At 38.1% G+C, this 11300-nt stretch overlaps 1 long non-coding RNA gene across 1 annotated transcript; it reads left to right on the top strand.

Annotated features, from left to right (window-relative positions):
• Positions 1 to 6277: 6277 nt before the first annotated feature.
• On the top strand, positions 6278 to 10660 carry LOC130916375 (uncharacterized). The gene is made up of 3 exons (XR_009063255.1): positions 6278 to 6622; positions 9131 to 9243; positions 10516 to 10660. It is a non-coding gene; the product is annotated as an uncharacterized LOC130916375 (long non-coding RNA).
• Positions 10661 to 11300: the final 640 nt, after the last annotated feature.

Here is an 11300-nt window from a genome sequence, read left to right as displayed (position 1 = left end):
ATAAAGATATAAGTAACATACATTCAGAAAAATAAGTACAAATGACTTATATTATGCAGAGAAATGGAACATATTTTGAAGATCGCGCAAACATGGACTTTTTTAAATCATAAGGAAATGAATAAGTAGCCTAACGTAAATGAGCAAATATAAGTCCAAAGTGCACATTGAGAGCTAAGATGTTCTGAACCTCCCCATCAGAGCAAATAAAACTAAATATGATAAATAAGCCTCCTCAACTCTTTCGTTGCTCTTAAAGATATGATCCATTTTATGTTGCATTGCCCTTTTTTTGTCGCATCAATTCAACAAGCTTTTTGCTGTTCCAGAAAACATGCACATTTGAACCAATCAGAGCTAACTATCTCTGCTGATCACGTCAGTATGTCAGCCAATTGACTGGATAAATGAGTCCAGGCGTTTTGCTTTGCTGTGTGAATTCGCACATTGACGTGACTCATCATTGTCGGACTCCAGGTAACTGCAGCAGCTGGGGAAACCTCCATGCCGTCCGTGGAATAAAATAAATAATAAATATTGGTGGAGACGGATTACGCTACACAAGCACTTTATTATGCTTGCTGTTAACAAATGTGTATTGTGTAATCTGATGTTGGTAGATTGTTTTCTTCTTGGAGATGAAATGCATGTGTGGCAGCTTTTTGTTTTGTTTTACATAGCGTTTTGACAGTTGACGTCATATTTTCCGAATCAAAGCACCATGTACCGGAACAGCATTCCGGCCCTGAATCTTATGCTGGAACAGCATTCCGGCCCTGAATCTTATACCGGAACTGCGTTCCTGACCGTTCTGGCCCACTTTCACCCCTGCTTGGCACACTAGACTGTGGTGATGATGCCGATTGGCGGCTCGACACTTCACAGAGTGGTAAGCCTATGTCTTGCATTGTGATTTCTCTATGAACCTTTCTTTCTGCAGTCATTCTGTAATATCATTATCAGTAATTTGGTCACTTGAGTGACCAAAATGAGGTGAAATTACAATTAATATTACAATTGCCGAATGCAGAAGGGCTTACACGGATCTTGTTGTTGCAAGGAAATACTACAAGGTATGTACATATAAACAAAAATAGTATGCAATTCTTTTTTTATTGCATATATTGATCGCAATAAAACTTTTGGTGCGTGTGCAAAACAGGTCAATAAATCAATTTATAAAATGTCTAGAAAAAATATTCACGAAAGTTTAGCATAACTCGAGCCTTCCATCATCAATTTAGAACCAACGTAGTCTTGATATACAGTGCCTTGCAAAAGTATTCGGCCCCCTTGAACCTTGAAACCTTTCGCCACATTTCAGGCTTCAAACATAAAGATATAAAATTTTAATTTTTTGTCAAGAATCAACAACAAGTGGGACACAATCGTGATGTGGAACAAAATTTATTGGATAATTTAAACTTTTTTAACAAATAAAAAACTGAAAAGTGGGGCGTGCAATATTATTCGGCCCCCTTGTGTTAATACTTTGTAGCGCCACCTTTTGCTCCAATTACAGCTGCAAGTCGCTTGGGGTATGTTTCTATCAGTTTTGCACATCGAGAGACTGACATTCTTGCCCATTCTTCCTTGCAAAACAGCTCGAGCTCAGTGAGGTTGGATGCAGAGTGTTTGTGAACAGCAGTCTTCAGCTCTTTCCACAGATTCTCGATTGGATTCAGGTCTGGACTTTGACTTTGCCATTCTAACACCTGAATAAGTTTATTTTTTAACCATTCCATTGTAGATTTGGCTTTGTTTTGGATCATTGTCCTGTTGGAAGATAAATCTCCGTCCCAGTCTCAGGTCTTGTGCAGATACCAACAGGTTTTCTTCCAGAATGTTCCTGTATTTGGCTGCATCCATCTTCCCGTCAATTTTAACCATCTTCCCTGTCCCTGCTGAAGAAAAGCAGGCCCAAACCATGATGCTGCCACCACCATGTTTGACAGTGGGGATGGTGTGTTCAGGGTGATGAGCTGTGTTGCTTTTACGCCAAACATATCGTTTTGCATTGTGGCCCAAAAGTTCAATTTTGGTTTCATCTGACCAGAGCACCTTCTTCCACATGTTTGGTGTGTCTCCCAGGTGGCTTGTGGCAAACTTTAAACGGGACTTTTTATGGATATCTTTGAGAAATGGCTTTCTTCTTGCCACTCTTCCATAAAGGCCAGATTTGTGCAGTGTTCGACTGATTGTTGTCCTATGGACAGACTCTCCCACCTCAGCTGTAGATCTCTGCAGTTCACCCAGAGTGATCATGGGCCTCTTGGCTGCATCTCTGATCAGTTTTCTCCTTGTTTGAGAAGAAAGTTTGGAAGGACCGCCGGGTCTTGGTAGATTTGCAGTGGTCTGATGCTCCTTCCATTTCAATATGATGGCTTGCACAGTGCTCCTTGAGATGTTTAAAGCTTGGGAAATCTTTTTGTATCCAAATCCGGCTTTAAACTTCTCCACAACATTATCTCGGACCTGCCTGGTGTGTTCCTTGGTTTTCATAATGCTCTCTGCACTTTAAATAGAACCCTGAGACTATCACAGAGCAGGTGCATTTATACGGAGACTTGATTACACACATTTCGATTCTATTTATCATCATCGGTCATTTAGGACAACATTGGATCATTCAGAGATCCTCACTGAACTTCTGGAGTGAGTTTGCTGCACTGAAAGTAAAGGGGCCGAATAATATTGCACGCCCCACTTTTCAGTTTTTTATTTGTTAAAAAAGTTTAAATTATCCAATAAATGTTGTTCCACTTCACGATTGTGTCCCACTTGTTGTTGATTCTTGACAAAAAAATTAAATTTCATATCTTTATGTTTGAAGCCTGAAATATGGCGAAAGGTTGCAAGATTCAAGGGGGCCGAATACTTTTGCAAGGCACTGTATGTCCATCTGCGTACAGTAAGTGTTGTTGTGAGGCACATCCAGTGGTCTTGCCTTGCCTAACAGCGTTTTCCACCTGTAAACAAATGAACAAAAAAACTAGTAACACTTGCATTTATGCTTTTACATCAGACATGTCCAAAGTCCGGCTCGGGGGCCAAATGCGGCCAGTGGTCAAATTTCATCCGGCCCCCAGCCCCTGTCATGAAATCAATAACGTCTGGCCCGCACACAGACTTAATAAATCAGTCAGCAGTACTGCTACCAGCATATGAAGTAGCTTACACACTAAATGCTGCTCCTCATTTACCCACCAAAAGGCAGCAGCACTCTAAGCAAAATCACCCCATGTAACCCTTACTTCCAATTTTCTAAAATGGCGACAATCAACAAAAAAAAAAAAGTTGACTGTGACAGCCGACGCTTTAAGGATAGGTGGAAATTGGACTATTTATTCACTAAAATACGCAACAACTGTGTCTGCCTCATTTGCAAAGAGAGTCGCAATTTTTAAAGAGTTCAATGTGAGGCTATATTACCAAACAAGACACACTGACATGTACGACAAGATTACAGGGAAGATACACAGCGAGAAATTGAAGCAACTTGAAGCTAGTTTAATTTCACAGCAGCGGTATTTCGCAAGAGCCCGAGAGTCGAAAGAGAACACCACAAATGCTAATTGCGAGATTGTTGAAATTATTAATTAAAGAAAATAATGAAGCAAATGTGACACACAGAATGGCTTGCTAAAATTTGCTTAAATATATTGTTCTACGCAAAGCACGTCAGCCAAGGTCGGCCCCCCACATTTTTACCACACCAAATCTGGCCCTCTTTGCAAAAAGTTTGGACACCCCTGCTTTACATGATTGTGCCATCCTACACGTACTGATTAGCAACAGGCTAGCCGCAGATAGCATGTGTTGCAGCCACAACGGTATAGAGTCTACCCACGCACCACGTGTTCGCTGTAGGGTTCCGCCCACTTGTCCGTCATTTTGACTCTGTATTTGCATTGTTTTCAATTGATGGCGCAATTTAAAATGCATTTCATGGAAGACCCGGTGCTTTCTGATGCCGCAAACTCACTGGATCTGTTGCATAAAAGGCGTTATGAGGAAAAGCTTCGTTCTATACAGTCGCCAGATCCATATTTGATGCCCAAATCGATGTTTTTCGACCCACTGTCTTCGCCCTGTCTGCCTGACCCAGAGGAAAAGAAAATCTGAAAAGAGATCTCCAAAATATCTCATTTATTTCTCCTAGACAGCTGTGAGATCTGTGTGACGCCAAACTGAGACTAAGGTTTATTTCTCCTGTGTCTCAGTTTTTTCTCTGGAGCAATAAAATGCACTAAATCTCAATTTAGTCTCCTTTTAAGTTTCAGAAGAGATCTCAACGAGCTCTCTTATACTTCTCAGAGTTTCTCAACTTTTGTGTCTATCTGTGATCTCAGGCAGAGAAATCAGAGAGATCTCTCGACGAGCTCAGTCTACTCTTATCACAACTTCCGTTCATGCATCTCATTCTGAACTCAGACAGAGCAAATGAAGAGCTCTCCACAAGCACTCGTTGGATTCTCAGGCAATGCAAATTTATTTTTATAGAGGTTTTTGTATAGCATAAGTCAACACAAAGCAATTCAAAGTGCTTTACATCACATGAATAACCACGATCAGAGATAAAATGATTTTAAAAAATTAAAAACATTAGTTCAAAAGAAATTTATAACAAAGACAATGAAAAGTCAGTGATAAAAAAAACTGTTGAATATTCTATTAGCAGCTTCTAAGAAATCTATTTCTAGGAAAAAAAAAAAAAAATCACCAACTGTTGAGGAATGGATAGATATTGTACATGAAATTTACATCATGGAAAAGCTGTCATTTTAACTTAAATTAGAGATTGATACATTTTATTTCATATGGTCCAAATGGACAAACGTGAAACCAATTAGAATGGATTTCAATTGATGCTCAACAGAGAAAGTACCTCCTTACTTTTTGGGGGGTAAGAAAACAATATCAGATGTGCTCCCAAATGTTTTAAGTTGCTGTATGTTGTTTATTTATGTACTTTTTAATTTATTTATTATTTATTTAATTTCTTTTTTGTTGTTGTTTCCGTTAAAAAAGTAATGTATCGAGAAATGGACTATCGTCATTCACTGTTGTAAGTACAATGTACAGTATATTATTGTTGAGAATCTAAATGAAATTAAAAAAGAAAAAAAAGAATTGAAACAGGCAATAAAATTATACTTAAAATGAATAAAAAGCAAATTGCTTGAAGGTTAAAATATATAGACCGTTATGGATATGCTGTGATAAACAAAATCGTTTTTAGTCCTGATTTAAAAGGAGCTAACAGTTTGAGCACACTTCAGACCTTCAGGTAACTTGTTTCAGAGGTGAGGAGCATGATACTAAATGCTTCCTCACCCTGCTTGGTTCTTGTTCTTGGAACATACAACAGATCGGTTCCAGATGACCTTAGGGGTCTCTATGATTCTTTTGGTCCAAGGCCATGAAAGTGTTTTATAGACGAGCAGTATCAATTTCTAGTCTATCCTTTGACTCACTGGAAGCCAGTGTAATGATTTCCAAAACTGGTGTAATGTGGTCCAGTTTCCTTGTACTGTATTTGTAAGGACTCTGGCAGCAGCATTCTGTACTAGCTGCAGCGTCCTGACTGATTTAAAAAAAAAAAAAAAAAAAAAAAAAAAAAATCAAGACCTGTAAATATACTGCTGCAACAGTCCAATCTCCTGAAAATGAACCGCACAAACAAACTTATCTGTATCCTCTATAGAGGAGCAATATTCATGCTTTACTGGTGTCAGAAATGGAGCTGCAGGGTCAATGAAGTTGGGGATGACGGGATAAAAAAGCATAGATAGCTCATTAATATGATTTTACATATAGAAGTGCACAAAATATGGTATGCAATTTATTCAGAATGAAAAGGGTTATAGTAATTGAATAATTATAAAGTATATTATATATGAAGAGATAGTTATTATATATAAAGAGAAATTGATTAACATATAGTTAGAAAAAAATCAATAATCATAATGAAAACGATCACGGTGGTACATTTACAAACCGGTAGGTACAAAATGCACAAAGGAAAACTCTTACTGACGTGTAATAATGTTACCCTTCTAAAATTGTTATTATGATGGTGTTATAAGGTCATTAAATTTTATAAAAACGAAATAATATGATATTGAATTAATGAAGATGTAAACATTTCAGTTAGCTTAAATTAAAATGAAAACAAGGCTTTAAAAACTCCAAGAACTGAAAATGTATTGTATATTAATAAAGCCAAATAAACTCAATTTATGAATATTTTTTAAAAGATTTTTATTTATTTATTTATTTTTATTAGCCTTATGTAGTCATGCGTATATAAAGAACAGTTTTGTAAATTAATTCTTACTTAAAATGCAGCTGAAACCACTCAGCGTTGACCGGCGCTGCAGCGCTGTTTTCTTCATGCACTGTCAAGCTGTATGTGGCGCGAAACACTGTGAACTTTCAACCCTGAAGATAATGCAGACCTAACGTCTACATTGGAAGAAAGCGCCATCAGTCACAAATGCTGCTTCGTCATTGGTTAACTCATAAGGGGGAGGCTGACCTAACGACGTCAAGTCGTACTACTCATGAAGTTGGTGTCAGGAAGAATGGAGGAAGAAACCGTTTCAGGACAAAAAAGAGGGTAAGTAACATCTTTGTGGAACGGAATTTGGGTATAAATTATATGGCTTGTGTTTATGCTAGTGATGGCCAAATGAAGCCTTATGAAGCAATGAAGCTTTGCAGCCAATTGGTTTGCACATGTAGCAAAGCTTCATTGTGCTTCATTTACTCTATGGCGCCATCAAGTGGTCTACAAGCCCAAGAGGTCAACATTGTTAAGAATTCAATGGTTATTTGATTATGAGAAAGATATGAATGTGCTTATGTTAGTAATTTAGTATGTGAACAAAATAACAAAACAAAAATAACAAAACAAGTACTAAGGATAATTTGTTATTCATTTTTGTTGAGAAATAATAGCTTTCCCACAGTGGCTGGCTTTAAACGGTTTCTTTTTTTTGGACAATATTTCACCAGCTTTAGAAAATATTCTTCTTTCACAAGGCACAGATGAAGCTGGGGTGCTGATAAATGTGAGTGTCAGTTTTTATAAATTTGGGTAGGTATTCTTTTGTGCCTCCCAGTACACTAATGGATTGTTCATTCTGTTGATGTTTGGTTCAGATAGGTACACACACTCACATTTATATTAATGTAGTTCTTCTCCCTTACCTTATTGAAAGCAATCAAATGAAAATGTTCCCATACAGGGGAGGATCGCTTTTTTTTTGCGCAATTTCCATCGCAAGCAAAGGACAAGGCTCGAAAAAAGATTGCACTGGTTGCACTGTTGCGCACAGATCATGTAACAAGTACAGGAGCCCGAAATGCACAAAATGTGAGATAACAGGCGATCATCATTGCGTTTTGCAACCAATTTATACCGTAGTCTGTAGCCTACTGTGTTTGCAATGCGCGCCGAACGTCGGATCACTTCCGAAGCGTACACCAGCTTCAGCCGGCCGGCGAGGCTTCTCACGTCATCATTTCCGGGTTCTGCCGAAATGACGCGCGCCTCGCTACAAGCCTCGTGGAAACACCCCTCCCATTACTCGACACAAGCTTCGGAACCTCGGCCCATTTCGTCCCATCACTAGTTTATGCTAGTTCTGATAGTTTTTTTTTTTTTGGGGGGGGGGGGGGGGGGGGGGGGGGACTGGTCGGCAATAAGTGGCAAATAGTGAAGCTAGCTAGCTAGCTAGCTTGGGGGGCCATGAATTTACTGAAGTAAATATATTCATGTAAAAATATTAACTTTGGAATTATTTCTACAAACAGTGGCCCTAGACAGTCTTGGAGTTACATAAATTGTGTACAATTGGAACATCTTCTCATTGCAGTGAGACCCATTTTCTCTAGCTTCATGCAACGAGTTTACATTGGGGTGACCAAAGGTGGATAGAGTAGGCAAAAATGTCACTCATGTAAGAGTAGCATTACTTCAAAATAATATCATATTTCTTTTTTTTTATTTATTTATTTTTTAACAATTGTATTTTTTTTCCTGAGCGCAACATTATCTGTATGAACTGTTGTTTTAATGATACTGTAAAATAATCCATTGCATAACCACATTAAGCCAAAGGGGAAAAAAAAATAATCGAATTCCAATGAGAAAAAAAATTCTATAAATGAGGTATTATTCGTCCAAAGAGCATGTGGGCCCTCTGGTGGAGAAAAAAGTTCCTAGTTTTAATAGTGAAGAGTTCCTTCATAATTACTCATTTGAAATTAAAAGGATCATATCGCCGGTTTTCCATGGTCAATTATCTGCTCAATGCCCCCCTCCCGCTCTCCTTCAATCTCCCGACCCCTGCACTCGCTGGTTTGTTTTCTCTGAGCTCTATGTTTGACACACACGTTACAATTGTGCCATGAAGCCAGACAGCTGGCGGAAGTACACCGATCGGCTGAATTGGACGGGAGAAGGATGACTTCTTTGGAAACAGCCAAGGGAGATTATTTTTGGCAAAATAAATGTTGCATGTTGAAAAACATCTGGGAAGCCTATCTGAATTTGTGTCTCTGGATATGGAGATTATTTTGTAGTATAACGGAATATTCTATCCATACAGAGAAGGCATACTTTAAAACTGTAGTTATAAGGCATCTTTGAGTAAATTCTGTGTATCATTTAAGTACCCCGAGGACATGCTGCTCTGCCTATTTTTTTGGGAAATCAAAATATGGTCACCCTATTAACATTAAAAACTTGAGACATAGGGAATTGAGAAGGTGCATCTTTTCACGATATATTAGCAATAAAAAGTTTTTTTTTAGGAGCAGTGTACAGGAAAGAAGAGCCCAACAACTTGTCCAATAAAAGTGCAATTCTTACAGAAATCTTAACATCATGGATCATCATGGATTTTTAGTTTAATGTCTCTTTGTTTTACGATGATTGGTATGGGGGATTTTAAATGATATTTTTCAGTCCTTCGGTGGTCTAATATGGTTAAATGAACACAATGTGTGTATCTAAAGATATTAAGAAGTTGCTGTACCAAATTATGAGATGTGATGACAGTGTAAAACCAAATAAGACATTGAACCACTTTTTAAAATTAAAATGTATTATATTTCACAGATTGAATGGCCCAGCAGGAAATAATAAAAAAGAGATGCCCAAAAGAGCGCGATACCCACCGAAGAAGATGAGCTTTTATGACCCAGACCCTGACTCACCCAGAGATGACCAAGGTGGTAATTGAGTTATTATCTTACTACACGGCTTATCTAATTTTTAAAGTGATTGTTATTTTTAACTTGCATTGGACACTATAATAACCATTTTGTTTATTAGTGTCTGATCACTGGGATTATTATCAATATTGGCAGTTTAGGGAACAAATATTGATTTACAGGATTTTTTTTTTTAAAAAAGAAATGTCTAGAAAAGGGAGTGTAACATCCCTTGAAACTGTATTTTGGTGACAGAATTTTGCAACTCCATTCGTACAATTATTTCTACATGGGGGGGTGGTGATTGATTGATTTAAAGATGTTCTTTTAAAATCAAAATTATCTCGTTGAGGATAAGCGACTCAGAAAATGGGGGGGGGGGGAATTCCATTATAGGCATCAATTTGCAAAAAGCTTTTTAATTGTTGCGACCTGCAGACCTCTATTACTACTTGATTGCAATTTTAAACTTTATTCTTTAAAATGTTTTGACAATTTTCTGAACTGTTTAAACTTTATTCTTTAAAATGTTTTGACAATTTTCTGAACTGTTTTAGCTGCCCATTATTTGAAATGAGAAAAAGTAAAAAATACACTGAAATGCATTTGATATATATATTTGATTTGCAAATGAATTTTTCAACCAGCCTCGAAAAATTTTCCGTTCGCATGTGAACGCTGATTTTTCACACAAAAAAAAAAGTCATCATTGGGGCATCAAAAATTCTGGGATGATGAGTGGCATAAAAGTTGTATACAGAATTTGGGGGGGGGGGAATTACGGTTCCTTGGAAATTTGCCAAAAACTTTCCATTCATTTTTAATGGGATGCCACGTCCTAATTTCTAATTCACTTGTAATGTAATTAACATCGCATTGATGCCGTTGACGGCCATGTATGTCAAATCTATTGATGCCAATGCACCTGGATTCCACCGACGGCCATGGGCGTTCAAATTTCCCATTCATTTCCATTGTCATTCACATTGCATTGACACACAAGTACTCAATTGCCGATGAGGGCTATGTACGTCCATGCCATTGACAGCCAAGTATGTAGATTCTATTGACGTCAATGTACTTGGACTTCATTGACGCATATGTAAGTCGAAGCCATTGACGGTCATGGACGTCCAAATTTCCCATTCATTTCCAACCTCGAAAGGTCCCCAAACCAATCTGTGCAGGGCTAAGATCTGTATCTCCACATAGCAAAGCCCCATAGTAATTTCTCCAGAAATTACAGTTTCTAGTTCAATTTCTAATTTGTGCTTTCTTTTATACTGGCAGCTTACACCATGCGCTGCAGTACGCTGGATGATTGGACACCAGTCGAAAAAAGCCTTGATCAACAAATGTCGCATGAGGGGTACAACATAAATTCTAGACGTACTTAGACATTTGTTGCAGTGTTCAAAGCCCTAATACTGCTGGGCTTTGAGACTTGGTTTTTGTTTGCTGTCTTAAAAACTGTGTTGAACTTTTGTTAATATTATGGCTGTTGATGTTATTATAGCTATTTGAAATGTTGTAAATTGTTTGCACTTTGTTTTTTGTTGGTGTTAATTAAAAAATGTTTGCCCGCCTGTCTGCCTTGCCTCCATTTGCCTGCGTTTGGGTCCGCACCACTTGCCCGCCCACATTCTTTGACCAAAATTCTCAACAGTACTCAATTTTCAAGTAATATGACTGTGTTGGAATTCACTAAAGCCATTTGTTCTAGAATAATAAAGCCTGATGGCTTTGGGTGTATCTTCTGTATCCCTCTGTCCTGCAGTGACGAGAGAGTAGTGTCCACCATTGTTTCTTTGGTCCATCAAGATGTTATGAAGTGGATGATCTGTGTTTAGAATGGTGAATCCAGTCAGGTGGGAGGAGAGGGTCACATGATTTAAGTGTCTCGTGTGTGTGTGCGCGCAGACGCGCGCGCATGGAAGGGAGAGTGAGCGAGAGACTCGTATATTTCTCCATAGTAGCTCCAATAATGCTCATTTTCTTTTTCAAAGGAGAAAAAGGAGTCATTAAAAACACTGAATTGAGATTAGCAAGGTATCTCCCTTAAGTCTCAAGTATGA

Source organism: Corythoichthys intestinalis, chromosome 5 (assembly GCF_030265065.1).
Source record: "Corythoichthys intestinalis isolate RoL2023-P3 chromosome 5, ASM3026506v1, whole genome shotgun sequence".
Taxonomy (NCBI): domain Eukaryota; kingdom Metazoa; phylum Chordata; class Actinopteri; order Syngnathiformes; family Syngnathidae; genus Corythoichthys; species Corythoichthys intestinalis.
This window is presented reverse-complemented; position numbering and strand designations above follow the sequence as displayed.